This window comes from Myxine glutinosa, chromosome 1, assembly GCF_964187855.1.
Source record: "Myxine glutinosa chromosome 1, kmMyxGlut1.1, whole genome shotgun sequence".
Lineage (NCBI taxonomy): Eukaryota > Metazoa > Chordata > Myxini > Myxiniformes > Myxinidae > Myxine > Myxine glutinosa.
This window is the reverse complement of record NC_136261.1, coordinates 357,275,671-357,302,813: the sequence shown is the minus strand read 5'-3', so window position 1 is coordinate 357,302,813 and position 27,143 is coordinate 357,275,671. Positions and strand designations below refer to the sequence as shown.

The 27,143-nt window shown below is 42.6% G+C and overlaps 2 non-coding genes across 2 annotated transcripts; both read left to right on the top strand.

The window, feature by feature from the left end:
• TRNAP-AGG (transfer RNA proline (anticodon AGG)) lies at positions 1-72 on the top strand. The gene has a single exon. It is a non-coding gene; the product is annotated as a tRNA-Pro (tRNA).
• Positions 73-25,128: 25,056 nt separating this feature from the next.
• Positions 25,129-25,200, top strand: TRNAP-AGG (transfer RNA proline (anticodon AGG)). Its single transcript has one exon. It is a non-coding gene; the product is annotated as a tRNA-Pro (tRNA).
• Positions 25,201-27,143: the final 1,943 nt, after the last annotated feature.

Sequence of the window (27,143 nt, the reverse complement as noted above, 5' to 3'; positions counted from 1 at the left end):
GGTTCGTTGGTCTAGAGGTATGATTCTCGCTTAGGGTGCGAGAGGTCCCGGGTTCAAATCCCGGACGAGCCCTTTGATTGAACTTCTATACCTTCTTGATTTGGTGGAGACCTGCCAAACCCTTGGAATGATCTGAAGAGAAATTGCATTAGGTTGAGGCAGAAGTGTTCAGTGAATTTTTGGGCTTATGCAAAAGCAAAAACTTTTTGTCCAAAGTCTCGGCTTGTGGGAGAGCGAAAACACAGAACAGAACAGACCCTAATAAACCGACAACGTATTGGCTCGTTGGTCTAGCTCTAGAGGTATGTTTTTTGCTTCGGGTGTGATAGGTCCTGGGTTAAAATCCCAGAGGTGCCCTGATGATTCGTCTTTTAAACATTGTTTGTTGGAGGGTTTGAGAATCAGTGGAAGGATCTGAGGATGCGTTATGTTGAATTTGAGGTAGTTTGTTTCATTCATTGATGGGTTTTTGGAAAAGGAAAACTCTTTATGCAAGGCCTCGTAGCATGGAAGACCTACAACACAGAACAGAACAGACCCTAATAAACCATCAATGTATTGACTCGTTGGTCCAGAGTTATGATTCTTCCTTTGGGTGTGAGAGATCGCGGCCTCATTATCCTGGATGAGTCCTCAAAATTAATCTTTTATACTTCTTTGTTTGTTTGTTGGAGAGCTTGAGAATCAGTGGAAGGATCTGAGGATGCGTTATGTTGAATTTGAGGTAGTTTGTTTCGTTCATTGATGGGTTTTTGGAAAAGGAAAACTCTTTATGCAAGGCCTCGGAGCGTGGAAGACCTACAACACAGAACAGAACAGACCCTAATAAACCAACAATGTATTGGCTCGTTGGTCCAGAGTTATGTTTCTTCCTTTGGGTGTGAGAGATCGCGGCCTCATCATCCTGGATGAGTCCTCAAAATTAATCTTTTATACTTCTTTCTTTGTTTGTTGGAGATCTTGAGAAGCAGTGGAAGGATCTGAGTGTGAATCATGGTGGTTTGAGGCAGTCAAGTTCAGTGTATTGATGGGCTGCTGCAAAGCCAAAAACTCTTGGTCCTATTTTGATGGTCCTGGAAATGATATAGCACAGAAGAGAACAGAGCCTAACACCAACAACAAGGATGGTTCGTTGGTCTGAAGGTATGATTCTAGCTTCGGGTGCGAGAGGTCCTGGGTTAAAATCCCAGACGAGCCCTGATGATTCATCTTTGAAACGTTGTTTGTTGAAGGGTTTGAGAATCAGTGGAAGGATCTGAGGATGTGTTATGTTGATTTTGAGGTAGTTTGTTTCGTTCATTGATGGGTTTTTGGAAAAGAAAAACTCTTTATGCAAGGCCTCGGAGCACGGAAGACCGACAACACAAAACAGAACAGATCCTAATTAAACCAACAATGTATTGGCTCGTTGGACCAGAGTTATGATTCTTGCTTTGGGTGGAGAGGTCGCGGCTTCATCACCCTGGATGAGTCCTCAAAGTTAATCTTTTGAACTTCCTTTCTTTGTTTGATGGAGAGCTTGAGAAGCAGTGGAAGGATTTGAGGGTGACTTCTGTTGTGTTTGAGGTCGTCGTGTCTTGATCATTGATGGGCTTTTGGAAAAGCATGAACTCTTTGTCCAAATTTCATGCTCCTGAAAGAGCTGTGACACAGAAGAGAACAGAGCCTAACACATATAATAAGATTGGTTCGTTGGTCTAGAGGTATGATTCTCACTTAGGGTGTGTTGGAGAATTTGTAGCTGCGAGACTCACAGGACTCCAATGACCGGACACAGGTTTCCAAAAGGTCTGGTTTATTAACTGGTTATTCACTTCATTCCATTTACCAAATAATACCGCATAATATAATGGATCAGGTTAACTCTTTTCGCATGGTCCTTCTCGTTCGGCTGATGTTCCTCCGACACTCCCGTTGGTCAGAGCTCCTCGCAGCAGCTTCTCGCAGCAGCTTCTGTCGACTCCACGTTTGCTCTCGTTTATATGGACAAACTGGATTTTAATCCCTTCTCCGCTAATGCCCCGAGGTCATGCATGTACCAAGTCCTGGTATCAGCTCGCTCCCCTCCTGTTGTGAGTTCCGTTTACCAAACGATAGGGGGGTGCTTCAGCCAGGGGCTGTGACCAGGTGGACAAGAGATTTATCATGTTCGGGCGCATTCCTGACTCATTTACAAACTCGTCTTTCACAGAGTTTGCATGTAAAATATATCTGCTTTGTTACCAGGTTAATTAATAAGTTACCAGTGCCAATTAATAAGTTACACTGAGTTACACTTCCACAATTCCCTCATCTTTTTGTTTTTTGTTTATATTAACCATTAATCTAAACATCAATTTTAGTAAACAATCAATCACTACAAGTAAACATCATTACAAGTATAAGTAAATAATCAATCACTTTGGTAATCAAATTCCCTTGGGCATACACCGTCATCCTGCAAGAATCACAAAACATTTCGTTGGTCATTGACTCCTTCCATATCGTTCAATCTATTGCATTTGCATCACAAATATATTTTCAAAACAACACTTCACCATCACCAAGATACAACAATTTCACTTCATTTTCAAGTTTTGTAAAGCATCTGCACCATCTGGTAAAAAAACGTTTGCCTCCACACAAATGTTGACTTTGTTTGAAAGGAAGGGCTGATCACTTGTGTTTGAATCCTGGTATGAAACATTTTCTCCTAATGTCTTCATAGCTCCTGCACTACTTCGTGTAGGATTTCGCTGTTGTGGTAACATTGCGGAGTCATAGACTGACCCTGCTCTCCTTGTAGCATTCTTGCCACTTTTTGCTGTAAACCATAGTAATTCCTGAACACGGCCTTCACCCAGTTGTAGTCGACTTGCCTCCACCCTCATTGTGAGTGGGCAGCAAGTATTGGTGTGGCGTTGATTGGCCAGCAAGATGTGGAACAGGGATGCCGGATGCATCCACAATGATGTTGGGACCATGGTGTTCAGGTCATTCATGGTCCTTACCAGGAGCAACCAGCAGAATCGTGCACAGCTGTTGTGACAAGGGCACAGCCGTTTTTTGCAGCTCCATGCTGGTTCCCCGGACGTTGGTGAAGTAATAACATATGTCCCCGCATTTCACAGAGGTTGCCGGTAAAATGTCGTTGTCCTGCAACTTCTGATGTGGTGAATGTTCGAAGCCTTCGAACAAGAGTAAGTGATCGCCTTTCTTTCATATGTTGCAGTGTGATCCAGGCAAATGGTCACATAAATTTCCTTGGTGAAGGTAAGCATTCATCTCCAAGTTACACGGGAGAATGTCTTCATCATTCTTTGAGAAAGAGGGTGTATGCCACGATTAACTTCATTTTTTAGCCACAAATTTTCTTTCTCGAACTTCTTCCCAATTCCGTTAGCAATCCCTCCAAAATGTGATCTCGTCTTATCTTTATGCTCAGTCACATCTGAATCTGCTTTCCGCACACACTGAATCAGATAGGGTACATCTTACCATGAAATCAGCATAATCATGTATATCCTCCGACAGTTTCACATTCAACAATTTGTTGTTTTTCCTTAACACAAAAAGTTATATTCATTTATATGCGTCACACAAATAATATTCAATCAGGTATGTATTTTATTACTAAACTAAGAATAGCATTGTATATGATTACAATCACAAACGGGAATACCTAATTCCCAACAACAATTTTTTTTTCCCAAACCAACAAATTAAGCATAATGTATTATTACCATAATTCCTCTCCACTTTTTCTTTTCCCTCTTTTTCCTAACAGTGTGTCACTCGTGGTGATATGAGTTCACTGATATTGTAATTGGCACAACTCATAACATTGTCGTTATGCCATTATCTTAATTCTACTGTTTCATTTGCAACATCACTTGATTTAATCTTTTAATCTCAGTATTTATGTCGCCATAAAAGTCTTCCTTTTCTGGTTCCACATTTCTTTCCTCATTTGTCACTTCATGCATTATCATCGTGTTGTTGGTTACCTTATTCAAACACACCGTCACTAAGGCTTTCAAGCAAGCCACCACTAAAACAATTGCCAATATCTATCTATAATTCCACTAATCTCTGTGTGTATGTGTGTGTGTATGTATGCGACAACGATTTCTCGACAACTACCAGTCCGATATACTTGAAACTTGCCAGGTATATTGCTGGGGACCCGAGGATGTGCCTTTTCAAGGTTTGAAATTAATCGGACAAGTACTTACCGAGCTATGGCGATTTAGCCGTTCGCCGTTCGCTTTGGCGTTACGAATGGACCAAACCATTCCATGTAAATAGAGGGGGGGGGGTTCTGTGGTCGTTGCGAATGGACGAAACCATTTCATGTAAATAGAGGGGGGGGATTGTCACTGTACTCGCAAGCCGTTCGCCGTTCGCTTTGGCGTTGCGAATGGACCAAAACATTTCATGTAAATAGAGGGGGGGGATATAATTTTAGATAGATATATAGTACGGGCATATATATAGTACGGGCATGCCCTAGTAACTACTAAACCAACAAACAAGTCTGCTACTCCTTGTATATATTCATACCTATGACATAGTTATATGTCGATGACATTTAACATTATATACCAAACTAACAAGCTTCCTAAAAGGTAAATAAAGAAAATCCCTTAATATGTAACATAATCAGATTATTTGTCTTACCCTGATCCCCCTATCTCCCGGGGTTGAACTCAATCCCCTGATCATGAGTGTAGTTGTGATACATTTTTCACTCATGTTGTATTAATATCAGCAGGTAATTGTATGTCATGTAGGCAAATAAATGTCACTATTCCAAGTAGGAATATCACATGTTGAAAATGTAATGTTTATCAATGCAAGGGGTGTTAAAATGTATTTCAAATGACTGTAAATCACGACTGTCATTTATCTACCACTGAATGTTCTGCTGGGCTGCTAGGTGCAGCCTCATTTTCTGTGGGATCGTCCACCTTAGCCCCATGTGCTTGTTTGCAATGAGGGGCATGAATCCAACTTTCTATTTTGGGTCCATATTTTTTCTATTCTTATCAATCTCCTATGGTTTATCATTTCGTTCCAAGATACCGCAACCAAAGGTTTTAACCAAAGCTCTACCAAACTATTTCCAATTTGAACAAAAAATGCCAGTGAAACAATGATTCGAAGAATTAACTTCAAGGGGTCAATAAATTTATTCTATAGCCAGATCTAATTTTCCCATCCAATAGTTTGCCTTGCCACATGTCATATTATAACACCTTAATAAACCTTCGAAAAATGTTTCCCATCTCAACAAATTTCCTTTTTTTTTTTCCCAAATAGCCATGTGTAACTTACGTATTTAACTACAATTTCCTCTCAATTTGTTTGGCCTAACTGGCCGCAAAAGTGGCTGCCAGCATGCAGTACCGTTTTTTATCTACCAAGGAAGTGCTCGTCCACACAAGACCTCTACCAAAATGTTGTTTGTAAAAAACAAATCTGGGATTTCTGATTACATGGATGCACACTCTCAGGACATTTTCAGGCTGCTGTTAACAATCCACTACGATAACTTAATTCCTTTACCCACAATCAAATAATTAGTACAAATTGAGGATATTATCCCTATCACATTCTTTTATAGATTCATTATGTTGGATCTAATTTTTTCCCAATAATTTTCCACTGCTGTAAGGCGGAACAATAGCTCTCATAAGTCTTAGTAATATCGTACTTAATTTGCCCAGCAGCGAATAATTTATTTACTATCCTTTCTCATCTGTTAACCAGTGACTTTGTTTAAACTCCAGAACTGAAAACCCACAATAGTTCAAACCAGCAAAATTTTCTTTACTATTTTCCCATATCATCTATGCCTAAAACACATCCATACATACAGCACAATTTATATGCTGATAAAATTCAAGTTTATATATATAAAAATCCGTGAGCAGAGTACTCTGGGAAGTCAGTGTAAGACCTCTCCCAAATTTGGCTAATTTTGTACTCCCACATTTTTGTACTCCCACATTGTGTACTCCCACATTGGAACTATCTATTTTCAGACAAGGCACACTGTCGGTGTCAACAATCTTGTAAGATTGATACACAAAAACACACACACACATGCATTATGCATATTTGTTTGCGTTGGAACCATTATTTACAGATCAGATGGGTGTCAATTTTATTTCAATTTCATAAAATTTGTCAATCAAATTAAAAATGCTTATACACAAATAAACTAAAAGTCTATTCTTAGAAAACCCCTATGATGTCACATTGAAATTACCCTTTCAGTTCCCACCATAATTTATCCAAATTTGACTACACACCCATTTGCATGTCAGTCGACCACTGACCTATCAATCATGCGGAACACTAGTCTGACATTCCCACCTGATCATCATGTGACCCTTGTCCCTTGGTTTCAAAAATTTGCAAAGCAATTGTTCCAACTTTGTAAATTTAAAATTGTGTGCCCAACATAAAAGATCCAATTTCGGCATGTGATCAATTAATTACTAATTTGCTTACAAGCAAAAGAAAAAATGAATAATTCTTGCTCCGAAAACTTTTCAGACCCAAGAATCATCGACAGTTATTCATGTTTGTCCAGTAATCGAATCTGTTGAGGCCAATCATCATTTGGGATTTCCAGCAATGAAGGCCTAATCATTGTCTGAGGTATCGGTCAGCACTGGTACCCTTGATCTTGGTTTACCCTATTAACTTGTCTTCCTTTTGGTATACGGACATCCTCTTTTCCAATGTCCCATCCGTCCACACTTGAAACACCGGTTTCTGTCGTTGTCTGATCTGTGCACCTGTGCATTTGTATTGCTGGGCTGCATCTCTACATCCCTGAGTTGCCACTGCAATCTCTCGTTGTCTCCTGAAACACGAAAAAATTCTCTGTACCGTCCTTTTTGGGGAGACAACTGGAAATCAGATGGGACAACCGTCACTTTCATTCCTAATTTCGAGGGCAGTTGTGCATTTGTCTACCCCACTGTATCCTGTATCCTTTTTATTTTAAGTTCTAGATCCGTTATCCGTTCTTGCTGTTCCCGTTGTCTGGATTCACCATCCCAAAGATGGAATGCAAGCCAGTCTACCGTTAGATTCTGTCTCTTCCTGGCTTTCAATCTTTGTTCCAATCTTTCCAATCGACTTCGCTCAAATGTACCATCTCTTGGAAACTCCTCATCATGTCCCTTTGTCCACAAATACCAATTCTCGACCTGCCTTATAGCTTCGGCACCATAACGGTCGTACATATGATGTGTACAAGTACCTTTTTGTGGAATCTCTGGTTGTCCTTGTGTATTCTTGCAGGCTCCATTTCCCATTCTGCCTTTTATCAAAGTAGCGTTGGATGTGTTGTAGTTTGTTCCTCTAAAGCTTCACTCGTACCTCCAGGAAGGGTCTCTCCACCTGTTCACACGGTGATTTCCAGAGAATCTCCCTCAGCTGTGGCTTTTGCACAATTCAATCTCACAGATCAGTATTTGCAGATGAGCCGGAGGGTCAGTATGAAATGGGTGAATCCTCAGGTGTCCGCTCTGTTGACGGGGAAATCACACAATGGTAACCGCACATATATATCTGTATATAAACTCACCACCTTGCTCAATTTTCCCAGGTTGTCTCCACATTGTTAATATCTCGCAAAGATATCAAAGCTTCTTTCTTGAGACCGCATTTTCATCAATCAAACAATCAATATATTCAATTCAATTTATTCAGTTCAATTTATTCAGTTAAATTTATTCAATTAAATTCAGTCAATTAGATTCAATCAATTAACAATTCAATCAATTATTCAATTTCAATTAATTCATCAATATTCATCAATAAATCAAATTAATCATTTTGGATGACTCCTTGCATAAGCCCTTTCCCCAATGATGTCAGGACAGGTCCATCCATTGACTGAGATCGAATCTCATCGGTCGTCACCTCTGGTTCGTACCTCATGTTAATTGATGAATCACCGTCCTGTCCTAGGGTCATATCTGACATATTTCCCCATTTTGCCTAGTCTCCACAAATTTTCTTTGCAACCACTAAAGGCAACTCATCCTTCATTCGTGAGACAGCCAAAATGGATGGCAGATATTAAAGTTCTTTGGGAAAAATATCTCATCATTTTTCTTTTAATAGTACCCAAATCTCTTGGCAATATAAATTTCGTAAAACTCCTGAAATAAGACTGTAAAATTCCTTCAATCATGCTAAATTTGGAAACTCCATCGCTTGTAACACCCAATTTATCCCATAGGGCTTGAAAGTTCTTTCCCAAGTTCATGCAATCATTCTGCATTTGAACCCTATGATATCATTCATAATAATCATCATGATTTTATCGTCATGGTCCTATCATAATCATCTATTTAAAACGAACATTTCCTTTATCACCACAGCTATGTGGTATAATCAACAATAGAATAAAACTGTACATTGCAACAGGCTACCTCATGGCCACTTAGTATACCTATTGACAATAAGTCATAACAATATCGAATAATCATTGAACAATTCAAAAATCGCTTCCACTGCTCCAGCCGCAGCATTCGTCATTTTGTCTGCTCGTCCGCATGACCAAAACGAAATAAAGGGAGCTCAACCATTACACAGCGCTTTTAATGGCGCATGCCATAGAAACTCAACGCAATTTCGACTCGGCCAGAAAACGAGCAACTTTTGCAGGATGTTAACTGGAATTAGTCGTGAAAATATATCCAAAATACTCAAAAAATAGACACCCACAAAAATAAACAACAAACCCAAACAAACCCAAGGTCGACCCTCTTACACAGTAAATTACATCATTTCAGCATCGTATTGATTGCTGAAATATTCCAGGGTTTATACACACCTTAAAAGAGGTATGCGTGGTGTTGCCCCCTCCCACGTTTATTCCAGGGTTTATACACACCTTAAAAGAGGTATGCGTGGTGTTGCCCCCTCCCACTTTTAATTACTCATTACATCGTTTCCATTTAAAAAACATCGCTTCTACTGCTCCAGCCGCAGCATTTGTCACTTTGTTTGCTCATCCGCATGACCAAAACGAAATAAAGGGAGCTCAACCATTACACAGCGCTTTTAATGGCGCATGCCATAGGACCTCAACGCAATTTCGACTCGGCCAGCAAACGAGCAAATTTTGCAGGATGTTAACTGGAATTAGTCGTGAAAAATATATCAAAAATACACAAAAATACACACCCACACAAATAAACAACATTTATTCCGTTCAACAGAACAAACATTTCCTCTATCATGACATGCATGTCTTCAAAATTATATGACCAAGAGAAAAAAGTAAAACTAATTAACACTGCGGGCAGTGTTGATCCGGGGACCATACCGCTCCATCCTGATTGGACGAGTGCGTGCTAGAGTCGTTAACAACGACAGTCCAGATCCGATTGTTCAAAATTTCAACTCAATCGATCGAAAAATGAACGCAGGGATGCATTTTAAAGGTGCAGTGGCACTAACTGACTTGCCACGAATATGGCCACGAAATTGCCAATATGGCCATCACAAAATATTTTCCTTAATCAATTGGCTCATAGCATAACCAATCTGCAAGTATTTCATCCGAAGATGTATCTCTGAGGACTTTTAATTAAATAAGTCATTTATAAATCAACGAGTTAATTTATTAAATGATTAATCAATAAATCAATATTTTCCTTGACAGCCACATCACTTGGTCAGTGTCATGTCCAAATATCAGCTTCCTTACTCAAAAGGTGCCTGAGTTAATGTAATGTAATTACTGTAATAAGATTACTGCAATTACTGTAATGATTACTGTAATTACTGTAATTACCGGAACTGTAATTACTGTAATTACCTCAGGTAATTACTGTAATGTAATTACTGTAATTTAATAAGAAATGTAATTAATTATATAAGTACTTCTATAATCGCTCATAATTAAATAACTCGTGAATTCTTATCCGGTTTATTTAACATTTGAGTGTCCCCAAAACGTTGGAGCAAAACGTTGCAACAACGAAAGTAAAACGTTGTAGCGACGTTGTGGAAACGTCAGCAAAACCCAACATTTAAATGTTCACAAAACGTTGGAGCAAAACGTTGCAACAACGAAAGTGAAACGTTGTGGCGACGTTGTGGAAACGTCAGCAAAACCCAACATTTAAATGTTCACAAAACGTTGGAGCAAAACGTTGCAACAACGAAAGTGAAACGTTGTGGCGACGTTGTGGAAACGTCAGCAAAACCCAACATTTAAATGTTCACAAAACGTTGGAGCAAAACGTTGCAACAACGAAAGTGAAACGTTGTGGCGACGTTGTGGAAACGTCAGCAAAACCCACCATTTAAATGTTCACAAAACGTTGGAGCAAAACGTTGCAACAACGAAAGTGAAACGTTGTGGCGACGTTGTGGAAACGTCAGCAAAACCCACCATTTAAATGTTCACAAAACGTTGGAGCAAAACGTTGCAACAACGAAAGTGAAACGTTGTGGCGACGTTGTGGAAACGTCAGCAAAACCCAACATTTAAATGTTCACAAAACGTTGGAGCAAAACGTTGCAACAACGAAAGTGAAACGTTGTGGCGACGTTGTGGAAACGTCAGCAAAACCCAACATTTAAATGTTCACAAAACGTTGGAGCAAAACGTTGCAACAACGAAAGTGAAACGTTGTGGCGACGTTGTGGAAACGTCAGCAAAACCCAACATTTAAATGTTCACAAAACGTTGGAGCAAAACGTTGCAACAACGAAAGTGAAACGTTGTGGATTATCCCAATGGATAATCCCAATGAATCACAATGCAATCCCATTAAAATCCCATTAAAATCCCATATCTTGTCACCCTTTGCATTGTTGAAAGCAATTAATTCCATATCTCAATATTACCTCTATTTATATATACTAGGGCGTGCCCGCACGTACGTGCTTGCCCGTACGTGCTTGCAAAAAAACATGCGTGCAAGCAACAACAAAAACTTTGAAACCACGTGGCAGTAACGACCACAGAACCCCCCTCCTATTTACATCAAATGGTTTGGTCCATTCGCAGAGCCAAAGCGAACGGCTTGCGAGTACGGTGACCATACCTTGGGACCCACTTGTCCGATTAATTTCAAACCTTGACAAATTTTCCATTCCTTCCCTTCCTGATCTTTCGATGTAGGGCTGGGTTCTTTTTTTAGGATCATGTTGCATCGAGCATTATTTTCCAAAACAGTGTGAACATTAACCCACACCAAAACCTCTGACATCCCACCATTAACACCTATTGTAAGCGTGCCGAATCAGTAAGCATCACCCCTTCTATGAGCCTCGACCAGAGGGTGGTTGTTACTCACAAACACCATTTCCTGTAATTATCTCTCATAATCAGGATAAATTTGGAACAGCCCTTAAACTAACACCAAGCAGATCAATTTTTATATTTAGGTTGGGGTTTCACACAAACTGGTTAACTAAATAATATAGAATTATTTTTCGTTAAAAAACAACAGCACTGGTTCCGTGTCACCCATGCTATTTATCTGGCAAATTTCGTCAAAAAAAACAACAGCACTGGTTTTGTTTCACCCATGCTATTTATCTGGCAAATTTCGTCAAAAAAACAACAGCACTGGTTTTGTTTCACCCATGCTATTTATCTGGCAAATTTCGTCAAAAAAAACAACAGCACTGGTTTTGTTTCACCCATGCTATTTATCTGGCAAATTTCGTCAAAAAAACAACAGCACTGGTTTTGTTTCACCCATGCTATTTATCTGGCAAATTTCGTCAAAAAAAACAACAGCACTGGTTTTGTTTCACCCATGCTATTTATCTGGCAAATTTCGTCAAAAAAAAACAACAGCACTGGTTTTGTTTCACCCATGCTATTTATCTGGCAAATTTCGTCAAAAAAACAACAGCACTGGTTTTGTTTCACCCATGCTATTTATCTGGCAAATTTCGTCAAAAAAAACAACAGCACTGGTTTTGTTTCACCCATGCTATTTATCTGGCAAATTTCGTCAAAAAAAAACAACAGCACTGGTTTTGTTTCACCCATGCTATTTATCTCCTGGAAGCGTCCTGCAAAACGCTTTGCTTCTCGCAAAAACGTCCGCCAATGGGAAGTAAAGGGAGGGAAAAAAACGGGAGCAAGAGACAGGGTGCCGGAATGGACATGAGGGACAATGAGGGACAGTGAGGGAGTGTTGGTATGCAATTTTTATCCAATCGCCATCTTTCATAGTAATTCTGGACCGGCATTAGGTGGGATTGTCTGTCATGAATTTATTTGTTGATCGAACGAGTTTTAATTTGTCTAAATCCGACCAGTCGTTTCCAAAGATATAAGCCTTTTTGTCGCAATACCATAAATTGGAATGAGGTAAAAATATATATATATAAATATAATTCCCTTTCCCGGTTCCCTGTCGCTCGCCGAGCGCCGAGCAAGTCGCTCGCTCGTCGAGCAAGTCGAGTGCTTTGAACAAGTGCAAAAAAAAAGAAGTACTTTATACGTGTACGGGTGGGTAAACGAGTGTACCGGCCTTACACGTCCTGGAAGCAAACGGTCGCAAGGTGCACGCTTGCTCCGTTTGCTCGCAGGTCACAGTAAGACCCTTAATGACCAGCGCAAAAATACGTATTTACAGAAATCATTTAGAGAGAAAAAAAAAAAAACACGAATAAATTGCTACAGTCGTTTAACACGTTTCATCCTTGTATTTCCTATGGACAATCGCCAGTCCCACACACCAAATCCTCCATCTTCAGAATTCATATTTCATAATGGACAGATCCCCAAGAGGTCATGCTCACCTTGACCCTTGACGACGTCCACTCGAAATTCCAGCGGTGCCTCCAGATTGTTGGAGAATTTGTAGCTGCGAGACTCACAGGACTCCAATGACCGGACACAGGTTTACAAAAGGTCTGGTTTATTAACTGGTTATTCACTTCATTCCATTTACCAAATAATACCGCATAATATAATGGATCAGGTTAACTCTTTTCACATGGTCCTTCTCGTTCGGCTGATGTTCCTCCGACACTCCCGTTGGTCAGAGCTCCTCGCAGCAGCTTCTCGCAGCAGCTTCTGTCGACTCCACGTTTGCTCTCGTTTATATGGACAAACTGGATTTTAATCCCCTCTCCGCTAATGCCCCGAGGTCATGCATGTACCAAGTCCTGGTATCAGCTCGCTCCCCTCCTGTTGTGAGTTCCGTTTACCAAACGATAGGGGGGTGCTTCAGCCAGGGGCTGTGACTAGGTGGACAAGAGATTTATCATGTTCGGGCGCATTCCTGACTCATTTACAAACTCGTCTTTCACAGAGTTTGCATGTAAAATATATCTGCTTTGTTACCAGGTTAATTAATAAGTTACCAGTGCCAATTAATAAGTTACACTGAGTTACACTTCCACAGGTGCGAGAGGTCCTGGGTTAAATCCTGGACGAGGCCTTTGATTGAACCTCTATATCTTCTTGATTTGGTGTAGATCTGCCAAAGCCTTGGAATGATGTGAAGAGAAATTGCATTAGGTTGAGGCAGAAGTGTTCAGTGAATTTTGGGCTTATGCAAAAGCAAAAACTTTTTGTCCAAAGTCTCAGCTTGTGGGAGAGCTATAACACAGAACAGAACAGACCCTAATAAACCAACAACGTATTGGCTCGTTGGTCTGGAGGTATGTTTTTTGCTTCGGGTGTGATAGGTCCTGGGTTAAAATCCCAGAGGTGCCCTGATGATTCGTCTTTTAAACATTGTTTGTTGGAGGGTTTGAGAATCAGTGGAAGGATCTGAGGATGCGTTATGTTGAATTTGAGGTTGTTTGTTTCGTTCATTGATGGGTTTTTGGAAAAGGAAAACTCTTTATGCAAGGCCTCGTAGCGTGGAAGACCTACAACACAGAACAGAACAGACCCTAATAAACCATCAATGTATTGACTCGTTGGTCCAGTGTTATGATTCTTCCTTTGGGTGTGAGAGATCACGGCCTCATTATCCTGGTTGAGTCCTCATAATTCATCTTTTATACTTCTTCTTTGTTTGTTGGAGAGCTTGAGAAGCAGTGGAAGGATCTGAGGGTGACTTCTGTTGTGTTTGAGGTCAGCGTGTTTAGATGATTGACCGGCTTTTGCAAAAGCAAAAACTCTTTATCCAAAGTCTCGGCTTGTGGGAGAGCTATAACACAGAACAGAACAGACCCTAATAAACCAACAAAGTATTGGCTCGTTGGTCTAGACCAGGGGCGGGCAACCTTTTCAGAGTGAGGGCCAGATGAGACTTTTGGAAGGAGATCGCGGGCCGGAGTGAAAAACGAAATCTCAGAATTACTATATTTTGTTTACATGAATAGATTGTACAAAAATTGCATTGAACACTCTACAAATCAATGAGACTGCTGGTGCTGTTTGCCATGAAGAAGTATTTCCATGTCTGGCTCGATGGTTGAGGTAGACAACAGAAGAATGTCATTGAGGTGGCGGTCCGAGAGTTGGGAGCGAAGGTGAGACTTCGTGTACTTCATTTTCGAGAAGAGCTGTTCACAGCAGTAGGTGCTGCCGAACATGGCCACAATGCGTTGGACATGGGCAATGTATTTTTGAAAATTGTTAGAAGGGAGAACGGTGTCGCGGAAGAAGGACAATGGAGAAGAGGTGCGGAACTTCGCCTTCATTTCATCGTTGCACTGCAGCTCCACCAACTCCATCTGTAAGGAGGCAGGGGCGTCTTCCACGGGGAAGTCAAAGGGAGCAGTGAAAAGCTTGAAGTCCGCAGCCAGCACCCTGACTCCTGCAAAACGGGAAGCAAATTCCTCACGTAGAGAGTTGACGACACTAACGCAAGTGCCCAGGTCCACATCGTCAGGGGCACATGCAGCAAGGCGAGGAAAATGCACAAACTGACCAGAAGCCAATTGAGCCTCCCACAAGCGCAGTTTAACCTCGAAGGCAGTGATGTGCGCGTACATGTCTGTCACGAGAATGTCTTTGCCTTGCAGCTTTATGTTGAGGGTGTTCAGGTGCGCCGTGATGTCCGTGAGCAGGGCCAGGCGAGCTAGCCACCGCGGATCAGAGAATTGATCAGCGTGGGGAAGGTTCTTCTGACGTAGAAAGGTGGCAATCTCCTGCTGTAGGTCGCACACCCGAGACAGCATGGCCCCACGACTCAGCCAGCGTACCTCACAGAAGTAGAGCAGGTCGTTATAGTGCACGTTCACCTCGTCCATCAGTGCCTGGAACTGACGATGGTTAAGGCTGCGGGAGAGGATGGAGTTGACGACCTTCACCACGACAGACATGACACCAACGAGGTTGGCAGACTTAGCGCACAGGGACTCTTGGTGGATGATGCAGTGCATCTTGTTAATGGGCTGAGTGTATCCGGCGGCTGCACAGTGACGCACTAGCAGCGAAGCGGCGCCCTTCTTCTCACCAACCATCGCCGGGGCACCGTCGGTCATCACACACACAAGACGGGAGAGGTCCAGGGAGTGCTGATCAACACACAGAAGCACGGCGTCGCAGATGTCTTTCCCAGTGGTGGTGTCGCGCAGCGGGACAAGCTGGAGGAATTCCTCATACACTTGAAAGTCAGCGGTGACGCCACGGATGAAAACGGACAGCTGGGCCGTGTCCTTTGTGTCGGTGCTCTCATCCAGAGCGAGGGAAAAGGCGACGAAATTTGAGCTGCGTGTTTTGAGTGAGTCGTGCACGTTTTCCGACATATCCTCGATGCGGCGACGAATGGTGCGGGACGAAAGGCTCACGTTCTCAAAGGCGGAACGCTGCTCTGGACAGACGGAGTCCACTACAGCGAGGAGGCATTCCTTGATGAAGTCCCCATCCGCGAATGGCTTCATTCGGCGAGCAAGGATGCGGGAGACTTCATAACTGGCGCGCGTCACCTTTTTGGCCTCAGTATTCTGCTTGCGGAAGAGTGAAGTTTGTTTCTCCAAGTTGCCTGATAGTCTAACCATGGCGTCCTTCCTTTCGGTGGCAGACACCGACGCGAAGTTTGACGAGCGGTGCTCTGTCTCCCAGTGGCGGCGCACGTTGTACTCTTTTAGGACAGCCAAAGTCTTCAAGCATATGAGGCACTGGGCCTGTCCAAAGCGCTCGATGAAGAAGTACTTCTCCCACTCAGGGTTGAAGATCCGACGCTCGAGGTCCACTTTCCTCTTCTTAACACGCTGGGTCGCAGACATGATGAGCTGAAAAGGAAGAAAATTAGGTATATCAGCAATGAATAAATGATGTAACAGCAAGCAATCTGGGGCACAAAAAATCTCGGAAGACGAATTGTACAGATGAATGTATTTATTTTGCGCGCACGTGGCCAACGCTGAATATGACACAGTTTCACCGTAAAACTGAAATACAGGAAATGAATCAGTCTGCATACTTTTTTTTTTAAAGAGTTCGTTTTCCTTTTAAACAAAAGTTCGTCAATTTCGTTTTCCTTTTAAACAAAAGTTCGTCAATTTCTTTTTTCTTTTACAAACAGAAAGTTCGTTATATATATTTTTTCTTTACAAATAGAAAGTTCGTTATATTTTTATTTTTACAAATAAAAAGGGAGAATAAAATTATTTAAACGCAGCAAATGAAAGATAATAACATGTTCTAACAAACAAAACAAAGCAAATTGAAAGAAAGTGAAAATTGAAATAGGTTTAGAGAACTCTGCGTCGCTTACCTCTTTGTTGCAAGTTATTTGTCCCAGACACCAACGTTTGTCGCAAGCTGACTGAATCGGAAGGACGTCCGTATCACATGCCGGCTGATTTGAAAAGACCGCCTATCAGCAAGCAGGCGGTGTCTAGGCAAGACAGTTCCCCGTGCGCATGTCTTCCGGAAGAGGACGGTGCTGAAGACAAAATGTCCCTTTCTTGAATTCAGACCGGCTAAATATAAACTCTTACATTTACAAATGATATGAGTTTTACTGGGAGGTCCGCGGGCCGGATTGCAATAATAAAGCCTAGCAGGGTGGCGGGCCGGACGCTAAGCCTTCGCGGGCCGGATGTGGCCCGCGGGCCGGGGGTTGCCCGCCCCTGGTCTAGACTCTAGAGGTATGTTTTTGCTTCGGGTGTGATAGGTCCTGGGTTAAAATCCCAGAGGTGCCCTGATGATTCGTCTTTTAAACATTGTTTGTTGGAGGGTTTGAGAATCAGTGGAAGGATCTGAGGATGCGTTATGTTAAATTTGGGGTAGTTTGTTTCGTTCATTGATGGGTTTTTGGAAAAGGAAAACTCTTCATGCAAGGCCTCGTAGCATGGAAGACCTACAACACAGAACAGAACAGACCCTAATAAACCAACAATGTATTGGCTCGTTGGTCCAGAGTTATGATTCTTCCTTTGGGTGTGAGAGATGGCGGCCTCATCATCCTGGATGAGTCCTCAAAATTAATCTTTTATACTTCTTTGTTTGTTTGTTGGAGAGCTTGAGAAGCAGTGGAAGGATGTGAGGGTGACTTATGTTGTGTTTGAGGTCAGCGTGTTTAGATGATTGACCGGCTTTTGCAAAAGCAAAAACTCTTTGTCCAAATTTCATGCTCCTGAAAGAGCTGTGACACAGAAGAGAACAGAGCCTAACATATATAATAAGGTTGGTTCGTTGGTCTAGACTCTAGAGGTATGATTCTCACTTAGGGTGCAAGAGGTCACGGGTTCAAATCCCAAACAAGCCCTTTTATTGAACTTTTATATCTTCTTGGATTGGTGGAGACCTGCCAAAGCCTTGGAATGATCTGAAGAGAAATTGCATTAGGTTGAGGAAGAAGTGTTCAGTGAATTTTTGGGCTTATGCAAAAGCAAAAACTTTTTTTCCAAAGTCTCGGCTTGTGGGAGAGCTATAACACAGAACAGAACAGACCCTAATAAACCAACAACGTATTGGCTCATTGGTCTAGAGGTATGTATTTTACTTCGGGTGTGATAGGTCCTGGGTTAAAATCCCAGAGGTGCCCTGATGATTCGTCTTTTAAACATTGTTTGTTGGAGGGTTTGAGAATCAGGGGAAGGATCTGAGGATGCATTATGTTGAATTTGGGGTAGTTTGTTTCGTTCATTGATGGGTTTTTGAAAAGGAAAACTCTTTATGCAAGGCCTCGTAGCGTGGAAGACCTACAACACAGAACAGAACAGACCCTAATAAACCATCAATGTATTGACTCGTTGGTCCAGAATTATGATTCTTCCTTTGGGTCCTGGATGAGTCCACAAAATTAATCTTTCATACTTCTTTGTTTGTTTGATGGAGAGCTTGAAAAGCAGTGGAAGGATCTGAGGGTGACTTATGTTGTGTTTGAGGTCAGCGTGTTTTGATCATTGATGGGCTTTTGCAAAAACATGAACTCTTTGTCCAAATTTCATGCTCCTGAAAGAGCTGTGACAGAAGAGAACAGAGCCTAACACATATAATCAGGTTGGTTTGTTGGTCTAGAGGTATGATTCTCGCTTAGGGTGCAAGAGGTCCTGGGTTCAAATCCCGGACAAGCCCTTTGATTGAACTTCTATATCTTCTTGATTTGGTGGAGACCTGCCAAACCCTTGGAATGATCTGAACGAGAAATTGCATGAGGTTGAGGCAGAAGTGTTCAGTGAATCTTTGGGCTTATGCAAAAGCAAAAACTTTTTGTCCAAAGTCTCGGCTTGTGGGAGAGCTATAACACAGAACAGAACAGACCCTAATAAACCAACAACGTATTGGCTCGTTGGTCTAGAGGTATGTTTTTTGCTTCGGGTGTGATAGGTCCTGGGTTAAAATCCCAGAGGTGCCCTGATGATTCGTCTTTTAAACATTGTTTGTTGGAGGGTTTGAGAATCAGTGGAAGGATCTGAGGATGCGTTATGTTGAATTTGAGGTAGTTTGTTTCATTCATTGATGTGTTTTTGGAAAAGGAAAACTCTTTATGCAAGGCCTCGTAGCATGGAAGACCTACAACACAGAACAGAACAGACCCTAATAAACCATCAATGTATTGACTCGTTGGTCCAGAGTTATGATTCTTCCTTTGGGTGTGAGAGATCGCGGCCTCATTATCCTGGATGAGTCCTCAAAATTAATCTTTTATACTTCTTTGTTTGTTTGTTGGAGAGCTTGAGAATCAGTGGAAGGATCTGAGGATGCGTTATGTTGAATTTGAGGTAGTTTGTTTCATTCATTGATGTGTTTTTGGAAAAGGAAAACTCTTTATGCAAGGCCTCGGAGCGTGGAAGACCGACAACACAGAACAGAACAGATCCTAATTAAACCAACAATGTATTGGCTCGTTGGACCAGAGTTATGATTCTTGCTTTGGGTGGAGAGGTCGCGGCTTCATCACCCTGGATGAGTCCTCAAAATTAATCTTTTGAACTTCCTTTCTTTGTTTGATGGAGAGCTTGAGAAGCAGTGGAAGGATTTGAGGGTGACTTCTGTTGTGTTTGAGGTCGTCGTGTTTTGATCATTGATGGGCTTTTGCAAAAGCATGAACTCTTTGTCCAAATTTCATGCTCCTGAAAGAGCTGTGACACAGAAGAGAACAGAGCCTAACACATATAATAAGATTGGTTCGTTGGTCTAGAGGTATGATTCTCACTTAGGGTGCGAGAGGTCCTGGGTTAAATCCTGGACGAGGCCTTTGATTGAACCTCTATATCTTCTTGATTTGGTGTAGATCTGCCAAAGCCTTGGAATGATGTGAAGAGAAATTGCATTAGGTTGAGGCAGAAGTGTTCAGTGAATTTTGGGCTTATGCAAAAGCAAAAACTTTTTGTCCAAAGTCTCAGCTTGTGGGAGAGCTATAACACAGAACAAAACAGACCCTAATAAACCAACAACGTATTGGCTCGTTGGTCTGGAGGTATGTTTTTTGCTTCGGGTGTGATAGGTCCTGGGTTAAAATCCCAGAGGTGCCCTGATGATTCGTCTTTTAAACATTGTTTGTTGGAGGGTTTGAGAATCAGTGGAAGGATCTGAGGATGCGTTATGTTGAATTTGAGGTTGTTTGTTTCGTTCATTGATGGGTTTTTGGAAAAGGAAAACTCTTTATGCAAGGCCTCGTAGCGTGGAAGACCTACAACACATAACAGAACAGACCCTAATAAACCATCAATGTATTGACTCGTTGGTCCAGTGTTATGATTCTTCCTTTGGGTGTGAGAGATCGCGGCCTCATTATCCTGGTTGAGTCCTCATAATTCATCTTTTATACTTCTTCTTTGTTTGTTGGAGAGCTTGAGAAGCAGTGGAAGGATCTGAGGGTGACTTCTGTTGTGTTTGAGGTCAGCGTGTTTAGATGATTGACCGGCTTTTGCAAAAGCAAAAACTCTTTATCCAAAGTCTCGGCTTGTGGAAGAGCTATAACACAGAACAGAACAGACCCTAATAAACCAACAAAGTATTGGCTCGTTGGTCTAGAGGTATGTTTTTGCTTCGGGTGTGATAGGTCCTGGGTTAAAATCTCAGAGGTGCCCTGATGATTCGTCTTTTAAACATTGTTTGTTGGAGGGTTTGAGAATCAGTGGAAGGATCTGAGGATGCGTTATGTTAAATTTGGGGTAGTTTGTTTCGTTCATTGATGGGTTTTTGGAAAAGGAAAACTCTTCATGCAAGGCCTCGTAGCGTGGAAGACCTACAACACAGAACAGAACAGACCCTAATAAACCAACAATGTATTGGCTCGTTGGTCCAGCGTTATGATTCTTCCTTTGGGTGTGAGAGATCACGGCCTCATTATCCTGGTTGAGTCCTCATAATTCATCTTTTATACTTCTTCTTTGTTTGTTGGAGAGCTTGAGAAGCAGTGGAAGGATCTGAGGGTGACTTCTGTTGTGTTTGAGGTCAGCGTGTTTAGATGATTGACCGGCTTTTGCAAAAGCAAAAACTCTTTATCCAAAGTCTCGGCTTGTGGGAGAGCTATAACACAGAACAGAACAGACCCTAATAAACCAACAAAGTATTGGCTCGTTGGTCTAGACCAGGGGCGGGCAACCTTTTCAGAGTGAGGGCCAGATGAGACTTTTGGAAGGAGATCGCGGGCCGGAGTGAAAAACGAAATCTCAGAATTACTATATTTTGTTTACATGAATAGATTGTACAAAAATTGCATTGAACACTCTACAAATCAATGAGACTGCTGGTGCTGTTTGCCATGAAGAAGTATTTCCATGTCTGGCTCGATGGTTGAGGTAGACAACAGAAGAATGTCATTGAGGTGGCGGTCCGAGAGTTGGGAGCGAAGGTGAGACTTCGTGTACTTCATTTTCGAGAAGAGCTGTTCACAGCAGTAGGTGCTGCCGAACATGGCCACAATGCGTTGGACATGGGCAATGTATTTTTGAAAATTGTTAGAAGGGAGAACGGTGTCGCGGAAGAAGGACAATGGAGAAGAGGTGCGGAACTTCGCCTTCATTTCATCGTTGCACTGCAGCTCCACCAACTCCATCTGTAAGGAGGCAGGGGCGTCTTCCACGGGGAAGTCAAAGGGAGCAGTGAAAAGCTTGAAGTCCGCAGCCAGCACCCTGACTCCTGCAAAACGGGAAGCAAATTCCTCACGTAGAGAGTTGACGACACTAACGCAAGTGCCCAGGTCCACATCGTCAGGGGCACATGCAGCAAGGCGAGGAAAATGCACAAACTGACCAGAAGCCAATTGAGCCTCCCACAAGCGCAGTTTAACCTCGAAGGCAGTGATGTGCGCGTACATGTCTGTCACGAGAATGTCTTTGCCTTGCAGCTTTATGTTGAGGGTGTTCAGGTGCGCCGTGATGTCCGTGAGCAGGGCCAGGCGAGCTAGCCACCGCGGATCAGAGAATTGATCAGCGTGGGGAAGGTTCTTCTGACGTAGAAAGGTGGCAATCTCCTGCTGTAGGTCGCACACCCGAGACAGCATGGCCCCACGACTCAGCCAGCGTACCTCACAGAAGTAGAGCAGGTCGTTATAGTGCACGTTCACCTCGTCCATCAGTGCCTGGAACTGACGATGGTTAAGGCTGCGGGAGAGGATGGAGTTGACGACCTTCACCACGACAGACATGACACCAACGAGGTTGGCAGACTTAGCGCACAGGGACTCTTGGTGGATGATGCAGTGCATCTTGTTAATGGGCTGAGTGTATCCGGCGGCTGCACAGTGACGCACTAGCAGCGAAGCGGCGCCCTTCTTCTCACCAACCATCGCCGGGGCACCGTCGGTCATCACACACACAAGACGGGAGAGGTCCAGGGAGTGCTGATCAACACACAGAAGCACGGCGTCGCAGATGTCTTTCCCAGTGGTGGTGTCGCGCAGCGGGACAAGCTGGAGGAATTCCTCATACACTTGAAAGTCAGCGGTGACGCCACGGATGAAAACGGACAGCTGGGCCGTGTCCTTTGTGTCGGTGCTCTCATCCAGAGCGAGGGAAAAGGCGACGAAATTTGAGCTGCGTGTTTTGAGTGAGTCGTGCACGTTTTCCGACATATCCTCGATGCGGCGACGAATGGTGCGGGACGAAAGGCTCACGTTCTCAAAGGCGGAACGCTGCTCTGGACAGACGGAGTCCACTACAGCGAGGAGGCATTCCTTGATGAAGTCCCCATCCGCGAATGGCTTCATTCGGCGAGCAAGGATGCGGGAGACTTCATAACTGGCGCGCGTCACCTTTTTGGCCTCAGTATTCTGCTTGCGGAAGAGTGAAGTTTGTTTCTCCAAGTTGCCTGATAGTCTAACCATGGCGTCCTTCCTTTCGGTGGCAGACACCGACGCGAAGTTTGACGAGCGGTGCTCTGTCTCCCAGTGGCGGCGCACGTTGTACTCTTTTAGGACAGCCAAAGTCTTCAAGCATATGAGGCACTGGGCCTGTCCAAAGCGCTCGATGAAGAAGTACTTCTCCCACTCAGGGTTGAAGATCCGACGCTCGAGGTCCACTTTCCTCTTCTTAACACGCTGGGTCGCAGACATGATGAGCTGAAAAGGAAGAAAATTAGGTATATCAGCAATGAATAAATGATGTAACAGCAAGCAATCTGGGGCACAAAAAATCTCGGAAGACGAATTGTACAGATGAATGTATTTATTTTGCGCGCACGTGGCCAACGCTGAATATGACACAGTTTCACCGTAAAACTGAAATACAGGAAATGAATCAGTCTGCATACTTTTTTTTTTAAAGAGTTCGTTTTCCTTTTAAACAAAAGTTCGTCAATTTCGTTTTCCTTTTAAACAAAAGTTCGTCAATTTCTTTTTTCTTTTACAAACAGAAAGTTCGTTATATATATTTTTTCTTTACAAATAGAAAGTTCGTTATATTTTTATTTTTACAAATAAAAAGGGAGAATAAAATTATTTAAATGCAGCAAATGAAAGATAATAACATGTTCTAACAAACAAAACAAAGCAAATTGAAAGAAAGTGAAAATTGAAATAGGTTTAGAGAACTCTGCGTCGCTTACCTCTTTGTTGCAAGTTATTTGTCCCAGACACCAACGTTTGTCGCAAGCTGACTGAATCGGAAGGACGTCCGTATCACATGCCGGCTGATTTGAAAAGACCGCCTATCAGCAAGCAGGCGGTGTCTAGGCAAGACAGTTCCCCGTGCGCATGTCTTCCGGAAGAGGACGGTGCTGAAGACAAAATGTCCCTTTCTTGAATTCAGACCGGCTAAATATAAACTCTTACATTTACAAATGATATGAGTTTTACTGGGAGGTCCGCGGGCCGGATTGCAATAATAAAGCCTAGCAGGGTGGCGGGCCGGACGCTAAGCCTTCGCGGGCCGGATGTGGCCCGCGGGCCGGGGGTTGCCCGCCCCTGGTCTAGACTCTAGAGGTATGTTTTTGCTTCGGGTGTGATAGGTCCTGGGTTAAAATCCCAGAGGTGCCCTGATGATTCGTCTTTTAAACATTGTTTGTTGGAGGGATTGAGAATCAGTGGAAGGATCTGAGGATGCGTTATGTTAAATTTGGGGTAGTTTGTTTCGTTCATTGATGGGTTTTTGGAAAAGGAAAACTCTTCATGCAAGGCCTCGTAGCATGGAAGACCTACAACACAGAACAGAACAGACCCTAATAAACCAACAATGTATTGGCTCGTTGGTCCAGAGTTATGATTCTTCCTTTGGGTGTGAGAGATGGCGGCCTCATCATCCTGGATGAGTCCTCAAAATTAATCTTTTATACTTCTTTGTTTGTTTGTTGGAGAGCTTGAGAAGCAGTGGAAGGATGTGAGGGTGACTTATGTTGTGTTTGAGGTCAGCGTGTTTAGATGATTGACCGGCTTTTGCAAAAGCAAAAACTCTTTGTCCAAATTTCATGCTCCTGAAAGAGCTGTGACACAGAAGAGAACAGAGCCTAACATATATAATAAGGTTGGTTCGTTGGTCTAGACTCTAGAGGTATGATTCTCACTTAGGGTGCAAGAGGTCACGGGTTCAAATCCCAAACAAGCCCTTTTATTGAACTTTTATATCTTCTTGGATTGGTGGAGACCTGCCAAAGCCTTGGAATGATCTGAAGAGAAATTGCATTAGGTTGAGGAAGAAGTGTTCAGTGAATTTTTGGGCTTATGCAAAAGCAAAAACTTTTTTTCCAAAGTCTCGGCTTGTGGGAGAGCTATAACACAGAACAGAACAGACCCTAATAAACCAACAACGTATTGGCTCATTGGTCTAGAGGTATGTATTTTACTTCGGGTGTGATAGGTCCTGGGTTAAAATCCCAGAGGTGCCCTGATGATTCGTCTTTTAAACATTGTTTGTTGGAGGGTTTGAGAATCAGGGGAAGGATCTGAGGATGCATTATGTTGAATTTGGGGTAGTTTGTTTCGTTCATTGATGGGTTTTTGAAAAGGAAAACTCTTTATGCAAGGCCTCGTAGCGTGGAAGACCTACAACACAGAACAGAACAGACCCTAATAAACCATCAATGTATTGACTCGTTGGTCCAGAATTATGATTCTTCCTTTGGGTCCTGGATGAGTCCACAAAATTAATCTTTCATACTTCTTTGTTTGTTTGATGGAGAGCTTGAAAAGCAGTGGAAGGATCTGAGGGTGACTTATGTTGTGTTTGAGGTCAGCGTGTTTTGATCATTGATGGGCTTTTGCAAAAACATGAACTCTTTGTCCAAATTTCATGCTCCTGAAAGAGCTGTGACAGAAGAGAACAGAGCCTAACACATATAATCAGGTTGGTTTGTTGGTCTAGAGGTATGATTCTCGCTTAGGGTGCAAGAGGTCCTGGGTTCAAATCCCAGACAAGCCCTTTGATTGAACTTCTATATCTTCTTGATTTGGTGGAGACCTGCCAAACCCTTGGAATGATCTGAAGAGAAATTGCATGAGGTTGAGGCAGAAGTGTTCAGTGAATCTTTGGGCTTATGCAAAAGCAAAAACTTTTTGTCCAAAGTCTCGGCTTGTGGGAGAGCTATAACACAGAACAGAACAGACCCTAATAAACCAACAACGTATTGGCTCGTTGGTCTAGAGGTATGTTTTTTGCTTCGGGTGTGATAGGTCCTGGGTTAAAATCCCAGAGGTGCCCTGATGATTCGTCTTTTAAACATTGTTTGTTGGAGGGTTTGAGAATCAGTGGAAGGATCTGAGGATGCGTTATGTTGAATTTGAGGTAGTTTGTTTCATTCATTGATGTGTTTTTGGAAAAGGAAAACTCTTTATGCAAGGCCTCGTAGCATGGAAGACCTACAACACAGAACAGAACAGACCCTAATAAACCATCAATGTATTGACTCGTTGGTCCAGAGTTATGATTCTTCCTTTGGGTGTGAGAGATCGCGGCCTCATTATCCTGGATGAGTCCTCAAAATTAATCTTTTATACTTCTTTGTTTGTTTGTTGGAGAGCTTGAGAATCAGTGGAAGGATCTGAGGATGCGTTATGTTGAATTTGAGGTAGTTTGTTTCGTTCATTGATGGGTTTTTGGAAAAGGAAAACTCTTTATGCAAGGCCTCGGAGCGTGGAAGACCTACAACACAGAACAGAACAGACCCTAATAAACCAACAATGTATTGGCTCGTTGGTCCAGAGTTATGATTCTTCCTTTGGGTGTGAGAGATCGCGGCCTCATCATCCTGGATGAGTCCTCAAAATTAATCTTTTATACTTCTTTCTTTGTTTGTTGGAGAGCTTGAGAAGCAGTGGAAGGATCTGAGGGTGAATCATGGTGGTTTGAGGCAGTCAAGTTCAGTGTATTGATGGGCTGCTGCAAAGCCAAAAACTCTTGGTCCTATTTTGATGGTCCTGGAAATGATATAGCACAGAAGAGAACAGAGCCTAACACCAACAACAAGGATGGTTCGTTGGTCTGGAGGTATGATTCTAGCTTCGGGTGCGAGAGGTCTTGGGTTAAAATCCCAGACGAGCCCTGATGATTAATCTTTGAAACGTTGTTTGTTGAAGGGTTTGAGAATCAGTGGAAGGATCTGAGGATGTGTTATGTTGAATTTGAGGTAGTTTGTTTCGTTCATTGATGGGTTTTTGGAAAAGGAAAACTCTTTATGCAAGGCCTCGGAGCGTGGAAGACCGACAACACAGAACAGAACAGATCCTAATTAAACCAACAATGTATTGGCTCGTTGGACCAGAGTTATGATTCTTGCTTTGGGTGGAGAGGTCGCGGCTTCATCACCCTGGATGAGTCCTCAAAATTAATCTTTTGAACTTCCTTTCTTTGTTTGATGGAGAGCTTGAGAAGCAGTGGAAGGATTTGAGGGTGACTTCTGTTGTGTTTGAGGTCGTCGTGTTTTGATCATTGATGGGCTTTTGCAAAAGCATGAACTCTTTGTCCAAATTTCATGCTCCTGAAAGAGCTGTGACACAGAAGAGAACAGAGCCTAACACATATAATAAGATTGGTTCGTTGGTCTAGAGGTATGATTCTCACTTAGGGTGCGAGAGGTCCTGGGTTAAATCCTGGACGAGGCCTTTGATTGAACCTCTATATCTTCTTGATTTGGTGTAGATCTGCCAAAGCCTTGGAATGATGTGAAGAGAAATTGCATTAGGTTGAGGCAGAAGTGTTCAGTGAATTTTGGGCTTATGCAAAAGCAAAAACTTTTTGTCCAAAGTCTCAGCTTGTGGGAGAGCTATAACACAGAACAAAACAGACCCTAATAAACCAACAACGTATTGGCTCGTTGGTCTGGAGGTATGTTTTTTGCTTCGGGTGTGATAGGTCCTGGGTTAAAA